General features: G+C 33.0%; 1 long non-coding RNA gene across 1 annotated transcript in view; it reads left to right on the top strand.

The window, feature by feature from the left end:
• LOC111089326 overlaps positions 1-2,929 on the top strand; it is a 30,759-nt gene extending 27,830 nt beyond the window's left edge. The window contains exon 2 of the long non-coding RNA XR_002613592.1: positions 1,761-2,929. This is a non-coding gene — a long non-coding RNA (uncharacterized LOC111089326). The remainder of the gene's footprint in view (positions 1-1,760) is intronic.
• The last annotated feature ends 6,705 nt before the right edge of the window (positions 2,930-9,634 follow it).

The following is a 9,634-nucleotide window of genomic DNA, read 5'->3' as shown; positions in this document are numbered from 1 at the left end:
AATGAATCAGGCAGGCAAAAAACGAGATATCGAGGAGGAGCGAAGGAAATGGGATTGTGAGACAACAGGGGAGATAAACGGAAGTTGAGGATGAGACTTACTGAAACAACTTTAAGAAACCATGGATCGACTGCCAATGACCTCCAAACGTTGGCAAGTTAAAGCAAAATTAATGAGTCTGGTCTAATTATTTAATTAGTATGCATATATTAAAGGATCAGATTTAGATTATCTCAAAACACAATATCTTAAAAACTACTAACACTACCCAAACAAATAATACATCAATTAAAACTTAAAAAGAGAGGAAAAGCATGAATCTAACACCACAAACGTTAGACTTTTACAGAAGAAAAACAAAAAATGTATTTATTTTCGACACTACAAATCAACCCTCCAGTCACAGACCTCTTATAGTGAAGGTGTAAATTTTTACCATACATGTTTTGGATTGAGTTTGTGTTAAAGAAATTGAGAAAATTACCACCAAAGAGATTGAAAATTGCCACGGATTCCATTGCTAGGGTGGTTGCTATGGGAAGATTTTAATTTTAAATTATATTTTTGAAAGATATGTAGGGTTGTCCCCACTAGCTCTGACCCAAGAAGGGTGGTCAGAGTAAGACAAATACAGGAAAATGGTTTTTCATTATTGTATTTTCTGTACACTTGATAGTAAATGTAGAAGTGCTATAATTAGTAATTGTTGTACATCATTTGGATCATAATTAAGGTATTTCTGGCCCATTTTTTTTCACCCTTTTTTAAAAAAAATAGATATTTGCTACTTTAAAATGTCTACTTTCAGTTTTTGCAACACGTTTTGTCAAAACACCCCTATCTCTCAAAAATGGAATTTAAAATTAAAATCTTCCCATAGCAACCACCCTAGCAATGGAATCCATGGCAATTTTCAACCTCTTTGGTGGTAATTTTCTCAATTTTTTTAACACAAACTCAATCAAAAACATGGGTGGTAAAAATTTACACCCTCACTATAAGAGGTCTGTGATTGGAGGGTTGATTTGTAGTGTCGAAAATAAATAAATTTTTTGTTTTTCTTTTCTTCTGCAATAGTTTAATGTTTGTGGTGTTAGATTCATGCTTTTCCTCTCTTCATAAGTTTTAATTGATGTATTATTTATTTGGGTAGTGTTAGTAGTTTTTAAGATATTGTGTTTTGAGATAATATAAATCTGATCCTTTAATATATACATACTAATGAAATAAATTTCATAATTAATTGGAAGTGAATTCAAGTTAATCAAAGTTTGGAGTCCATAGTTTGTTCTAGAGTCCAAAACCAGTAATGGATACATCAATGGGCTGTAAACATCTTAAAGATGTCATTTCAAGCATTTAAAATTTTTTATGTATATATTTCAAGAAAGTGTTATATTGTCATTGTATATTGTACAACTTGTTTTTGTGATTTGTTTATGAGATTATATCCAGAAAAAAATAAAGGCATTTCGTTTTTCTTCTGTTATGTGACCCCTCACCTCTCTTTTTCTTTAAAGTAGGTTTTAAGAAGTCTCAAGTTATTTCATGGGTGCATGTTTTAGTCAAAATATTGTATTTGTCATATTATCTATTGAGGTACTGGTGATGAGGAAAAAGCATTACACGTGCACAGTTTGAAGTATAAATGTGAATTATCTCATACTTACAATGCATACATTATCATTCTAGTAACTTTTTTAATAGTTTTATTTTAATGAAACTGTCATGCATTTGATTACTTTTCTCTGTGTTATTAGGTGTGGCAATATCAATGTTGAGGAAACAACCGAGGATTTCTTGGAAAAGTATGGCTGTAAATACAGATTGGGGATTATTGTACCAGTGTCCAGATTGTAAAAAATTATTTCGTTCTTCAGATACTCTTAAGAACCATCATTTATTTCAGCATAGAAAGCAGGCAGTTCTGAAATGTTTTTACTGTGGAAAAGGATTTAAACGTCTTATTCACCTCAGAAAACATGCACAGAAATGTCGTTGTAGTGCTAATTAAATTTACATTCTTTTAGCTGTTTTATATACCAACAATTTGATATTGTTCATGAGTGACTTAAATATGAAACATTCTAGTGATTTTGTGTCTGAAAATAACTGTGTGTAAGATATTGTGATTCATATTTTCTGTGAATTTATTTCTAGTGTAAATTTAAACATTAAGAATTGCACCTACAGGTTTTACATATCAGGCAAATATAATTGAAACTTGTAATTTGTTATAAAATGATGTAAAATAAGATATTTTTTGAAGATCCTAATGATTTCATTTTCTGTTTTAGGAATGAATTATATAATGTGGAATAGTAGATAGGTGTGTGGAAGTTGAAATTTTGAAGCAAAACAAAGAATCAGATTAAATATTCTGGCTACAAATATGTTTGTCCTTACTTTGTGATTGATAAATATATATATATAATGGATTGCACACTCAGCAGTACGTAACTAATTGTATACAATAAAACAATTTAAATTACTGGAAGTTCTATATTTAAGTTACTATATGGTGAAGCAGTAAAAACCCCATAGGTATTGGAAGTTCTGTCTAAACAAAATGTCATTGTATTTTTAGTAAAACATTTGAAAGTGTCAAACGTTGTCATAAGAAATCCTTATCGTATTCTAAGATCTTTATTTCTGAACAGTTCAGTTCAAGAAAAATTTAGCCAATATTTTCATCTATAGATCTGGCAAAATATCTACCTCTTTTAGAGCTTTTTAAAAGTAAAAACTTAACATCAAGTGCTTTTTTTTATGAAAAAAAAGTTTTCATTTAATTTTTCCAATAATGTGTTTAATAAGTTTTGAAGGAAGTCAACAACTTCTTTTATCTAGTGCCAAATGTTTCAAGGGTCTTGGACTCTTGTACTACTGTATCTAACCGCCTATATCACATAAAGACAATAAAACATTACTAAAACGTTACCACATCATATATAAACATTCAAGCCCTCACTCTCAGTAAAGTTATATTGGTTCAACTATTTGAACAATTGAAACACAGATTAAGAGACAATCAGAAAGAAAATGGTTGACAAGCAGTCATCTTTACAAGAGGATGCGTGGAACTGTGACATTCCTTTTCCAACAATCTTACGTTCCCTAACAAAATGCTTCCATGGCTTATACTACCCTCTATCGGCGCAACTTTTCCCACTTATCTCTAATTATGCAGCAACCCTCCACCAATAGGAGTGCGACACTTCTATCCACAAGTGTTTACTTTCTTTACTTACTACATTAATTACGTTATTCTTTATCGTTTTTGTTCTCTCTTTTTTGGAGTATTACAAATTATTTTATCTATCTTCTATTTCAATTTCGTTAATTATTCTCTCGCAGTTTCGGGTGATCACGACTACAACTGCTGTTATTGCGGCAACGGAATTATCGTCCACGTCCAACGGGTTCGAACCACGATTATTGGTCCATGAAGTGATGGCTCTGGTTTGTCGGAGGTTAACCAATTTCATGCAACAATCAAAACAAACTGATGGCTGTCCTATCAAGATTTTTATTGATCGGGAAATTTTGGATTTGGATAGCCTCCCCCCCCCTCCTGAATATGCCTCTTAGTCGCGTGTCATTTCAGTGGACTTGCCAAGACCTCTCTCCCCTTTGGTGGATTTGATTGTTCGGGTATGTTATGTTCTGTCCTTATCTCCTGTTTTCTATGTTCCACCCCTGCTTTTCTCTGGGACAAGCCTTTGGGTTATTTAGTATTTCCTCCTTCCCCAGATATTGGGGTTCACGCGAGTCATTTTGGGGAGCATTTGTGATCGGGGTCAGTATGCCTCAACCCCCCATGTACTGTGGACAATCATGATTTTGATTATTATCGTTCCAACTTCCCTTATTTGGACTCTCAGCATTTGATGTTGCTTCTCCCTTAGTGTGGATCGGACACCAATAATTCAATTATATATAAGCAAGAAAGCCAATGAAGTCTGATAAAATTTCCATAGTTTTTAAGTGTACTAGTGTCAAAAGTTCTTTTAAATTTTCTGTTAGTTTCTCATCATAAATCCTTAAACAGCAACTTGATATGTTGCATGTTTTGTGAGGAATCTACTTAACTGCATCACGATGGTTATTTGATACTATTGGTTGAAACTGTAACTGCATCACGATGGTTATGTGATACTATTGGTTGAAACTGTAACTACATCACAGTGGTTATTGATACTATTGGTTGAAACTGTAACTACATCACGGTGGTTATTGATACTATTGGTCGAAACTGTAACTACATCACAGTTGTTATTTGATACTATTGGTTAGGGATGGCTAGCACAGATAGCCCTCGTGTAGCTTTGAGCAAAATTCAAAAACAAACCTTTGGGCCGAATAAACAGTTTTTTTCTTTTGCTATTCCAATCTGCCCGTAGGTCTCCTAGGTGGTCAAAAACAACTAAATAATGAAAATTTTGGACTCTGGTGAGCACACATAAGCAGAACTTAACAACAGTTTATTTTTATTTTTCACACTGTTTCTGACTAGAACTTTCATGGTATTTTGGTAACCATCTTTAATCCACACTCATGACCAAGTTTGTCTGACCAGTTGGAATTTTGAATACAGATGTTTTCAAGATCAAACTCAAAATTATTGATTTTACATCCTGCCTCTTGATGTTTTTCTCTCTTGATATTGTTCAACCCTAACACCGCTAAAGGAATCATGGAAGAAGCCAGTGGTGAGAAATTTCTATTTGATTTAAGAGTGCTTCAGAGTTTCAGATGCTGCATTCTATACCTGGGTCTGGCCTGAAGTTTATGCTTTTGTAGCCAGTATATGAAGACACATCACTGGATGATGCTTCTGATATGCAAGCTCTGGAAACTGTGATGATAGGAGTAACCCTCCAAAGAACCCTAATGTGACACCAGCCATCACATCACTGGGTGTACCAATCTCAGAGCCAGTGACTGTGGGTTTTACAAAATCCATGAAGCCTCGTGTTCCAGTCATTCTGACAATGACCGCTATAAATGTTTCAATGACCCTTAGAGAAAAAAAAAGAGAAACCAGAATATAGAGAAGTAAGTCTAGATCTGAACCTAATTTGCTGAAGGACTCTTAATTATATGCCCTTTTGGAGGGATCTTCACCAGTAGACCTATCAACTACCTTTTGGATATCCATGAAAAATGTTTTGACACCTGCATGATTACTTCCCTAAGAAACAAGTAGTTTGCTCCTCAGATCTGTCTCCACCACCAATGTCCACCCCAGGGCAATATTCCAAGTAGTAGTCACCACTGTGGGTTTGGTTTAGGCAACAACAATTATCACAGTGTCTGCTTCCATCGTGTGCACTAGAAAATCTACCTCAGCAGCAATGGTGGCAATCTGTAACAGATCTGGAGGTGAAAGCAGACGACACTAAGACAGGTAGCAGTTTGGAAATGACACTTTGAGGAACAGCCAGCCATTTGGACAAAGGCTTGGGCATTTTATATTCACAAGAAAGACTGTCTGCTAAAGAGTAGAGGTCTGGCAACAAGGTTTGAGAATAAAGTGTATCATCTCCGAGAGGATCTGGTGAACAATTGGAAGGCACACACAATGACTGCTTTTGAGAAGTTTCTGTCGAGCCTTCCTTAGTTGAGTAACTACAGCTTCTCTCCTAAATTGTGTATAAGATCAGTGAATCGTGAATATACATTTATTTAGTAAATAGTGTTTTTTATTTGTTTTATTGTTATTCAGTATATATATATATATATATGATTAAGGTTTGTTGGTACAGTTTAGATATTTTCATAATGTTGAGGTTTAAGGTTTCCATTTTTCAATATATATAATTCAGATGTAGATACATATTTTCGGTTAAAGGTTATATGTTTGCTCATATTATGTGTATATGTATCTTAGTAAGTAAGTTCAGTGTTGTAAATGTTTTATTAGTCTTAATGGGTTCGGTTTTTCTCTTCATGTACTTAGGTTTTAAAAAAGTTTATTGTGTGCTTTTAAGTTAAAGAGCTTTATTTTCATATTTTTTTCTCTTTTTCATTCTTATGTATATTGTATTTATCATTATGTAAGGATTTTTTGTATTATAGCGTATATATATCCTTATCAAAAGGTTTTAATTCATACATTGGTGCATAGTGCGTTAGACTGGAAAGTTTTCTTTGTTCTCAGAATATACATAGTTCAAGCTACTCCCATTTTAAGGGAATAATTGGGTTGTAAACCACATTTTTTGGTATTGTAAAGTTAGTTTTGCTTTTGTGTTACTCAGTGTTGTTTGGCAAGTGGTTTTACAGACTAGACTAGTTATTCCATTTCTCATGTGATGTGGTTAAAGGTATATTTTTGGTTTTCAGGCTAGGTCACCCTGAAGGTAAAGGGGAGAGGTTATGATACCATGTGTTTTTAACCCCTTTAGTTAAGGTGTAAATTTTTTGAAATTATTATTTTTTTTCTATTTCCAGTTTGTACTCAGATAATTTCTCAAGTAGAAATTTCAGTTCCTCTTATTTTGGTGCATACAAGTTGCAAGTTCACTAATTGGCAATTAACCGAATCACTTGCAGGAAAGATATCATGTGACATTCACTAAAAGGAAGCTATCTTCTCTGTGGCAAATTGGGTAATAGGAGCTGTCTTGCTCTAGCCAGTTTAATATTATAAATTCTGAAAATCAGTAGCTTAATATTGTTCAGTAGTCCTTCAATTCTTTAAACAAATCAGTATGTGCATTTGTAAGCACCGTTATACACTTGACTCATACGTTTGTAGAAAGATGTTTTTAGAACCAGAATTCTAAAGAATAATCACTGGTTCTCTTAATATAAGAATCCAAAAATTAAAATGTTTTATGTGTAAAAATAATTCAAATATCTCATTTAGTTGACACAAAATGCACAGTATATATTTTGTAACCCATATTTGTATAGGTAAAATATTTTTCTTCTTTTATATATATATTTAATGTTGTTGTTGTTTTTGAAGTTAAGCACAAAGCTACACAATGGGCTATCTGTGCTCTGACCACCACGGATATCGAAACCCGGATTCTAGCGTTGTAAGTCCACAGACATGCTGGTGTGCTACTGGGGGGGGCTGAGATTTATGTATTTTTCTGTGTTAAAAATATTACTAATAGCTAGAGATAAAGAAAAATGTATACCTAATACTTTTCATTGATTGTAGTTATAAATTCTGAAATAATAATTTTCTTTTTTAATAAACTGATTATCTATTCTTCTTTAAACATTAGTTGTTGTCAGGTTTCTAAGGTTTTGTGGACAAAATGCTGTGAATCAAATTTGATTTCTGCACACAATTTACCACACGCACTATATATTAGAAATATGAAAGTGGAAATGTGGTTTATTTCATTACTGTTTTGAGATCTCTATTTCTGAATTACATGTTCATTTGTAAATAGATTTAAAAACTACATCTCACTATGGCATCCAGATCAACATCAAGTTTATATGATTTATCTTCAAAGTCCCAATGAAATATTTGAAACAACATTTAGCTATGATTTCTCATCACTTTGTACTCTTCCAAACAAGAGGCTTTCCAATGTTATTTTTGTTTTGGAACATATGTTTGTATTTTAATGACAAAAGTTCATACACACTTGTTTGTGAATAAAGGCACAGAGCCATCTATTATATTTGTTCATTAAAAATGTACGGCGGTTTTAACCAGGTAAATGATTTGGGCTTGAATCCTGCATCCTTTATGAGAGCAGCTGAAAATTGTCGAAATGTGAATATTTTATTTAAATAGATTTTACAAACAAAAATAATAATTAGTGAAAAAAAACAACATTATCTTCACTCACAGATATTTATTGCTAATTTAGTGAATTGCTGGTTTTTTAATCTGCTAAGATGAAGAATGTGACTCAAAAGCGAGAAAAACTAAAATAAATATTGATGATTAAACTTGTTATTTCTAAAGCGATTTGTTTTATCTTCAATAAAATCTGTTTTTATATATACTTATTATTACATGTGAAAACGGGATGGGTATCAGGTACGTGTGTATGCACATAAGTACAGCTGGATTTCGTATATAGTATCACTATTTAAAATTTACGCAGGAAACATTATAATCTTATATGATTTTAAGCAATGAAAGATAGTGTTATAAATTCAAAATTAGTGATTAATGTAATATTATTTACTGCTCATACAAAAAATAATTTTATGCATGTATTTTCCTATAAAGAGAAATGTCCATTGTTTGTAAATTTGGTAGTATTGATATTGTGTGTGTTTTTATCTACATTGTTTAATCAAGCAATGATGACATTAAATCGCATGTACATACATTGTTAGATATAGTATGTCAAGTTTCCAGTGACTGTCACAACCACTAATGACATACCAGTGTCCACAATGCTATTCTTTGCACAAACTCTCTTAAAAATCACCATTCTTGCAAAATAATAGCTTTCAGTATCTGATATATCTTCATTGTCCAGGTGCCTTATCTCAGAAGACTTGCAAAAAACTGTTTTCGTAGTATAGTTGAAATCTTTCTTTGAGGATTGTAGATAATTTTCCTTTGTTTTACTCATTTCAGTGTAGCATTTTAACTATTTTTTTAAGCTTTTCAGATAGAAATTAGAATTTTCAAGCATCACGGTACTGTATAAATAAATATTTGCATATTGATTCAAAAATATAATAATAGCAACAGTTTCAACCAATAGGTAAGTTCTGATTATAATAATTACAGTTACGACCAATAGTATCAAATAACCACCGTGATGCAGTTACAGTTTCAATTTAGCAGTGTAAGACTAGAGGGAAGGCAGCTAGTCATCACCACCCACAGGCAACTCTTGGGCTACTCTTTTACCAACGAATAGTGGGATTGACCGTTACTTTATAAAGCCCCCGCGGCTGAAAGGGCGAGCATGTTTGGTGGGACTGGGACTCGAACCCGCGACCCGCAGATTGCGAGTCGAGCTCCATAACCACCTGGCCATGCCGGGCAGTATTAACGAGCTTTTATTAATATACATACAAATATTTCTATTACACAAGCCATGCACCAATATCAACTTTAATAAAACAAAATTGTGATTGTTTCATATGCCACAGGAGGGCTAAATGCTAATTATAAATTATTTAAGGTATCAGTTGGGATCATAATTGATAAGCACCATATCTTGCAAAATGTCAATTTCGTCATTCAATTTCGTTGCGTCAATGTCACTTTCATTTTTATGATCATCTGAGAGTTTTAACTTCAAAAAGGAGTGGTAAATAAATTTTGGAAGAGCAACACGATTGCCACACACGGTGTGTTGTTTAAGGATTTGTATAAATATGTTCTTAGCAAACGTCACTGTGTGAATCAAAGGAACAAACAAAGACAACAAATGTAAACCCGCCCTTTCCAACCCCTACTCCAAACTGGGTTCAGTAGTTTGAAAATTCAGCAGACTATATGCAACGTATTTTGTGAGTTTAGTGATTTTGTAAGAATGGCTGGAGTGAGTGTTAAGGGCAAATTTTAAGTCTGGAGGACAAAGTTAAAGTGATAAGAGAAATTGAAAACGGCAAGAAAAAAGTGGTGTACCGATAATTTGATTTAGTAAACACAATGTTGCATACGATTTGGAAAACCCGAGAGAAAATC

Source organism: Limulus polyphemus, unplaced genomic scaffold (assembly GCF_000517525.1).
Source record: "Limulus polyphemus unplaced genomic scaffold, Limulus_polyphemus-2.1.2 Scaffold5897, whole genome shotgun sequence".
Classification (NCBI taxonomy): domain Eukaryota; kingdom Metazoa; phylum Arthropoda; class Merostomata; order Xiphosura; family Limulidae; genus Limulus; species Limulus polyphemus.
Note: the sequence above shows the minus strand (reverse complement) of the source record. Positions and strands in the feature narration are given on the sequence as shown.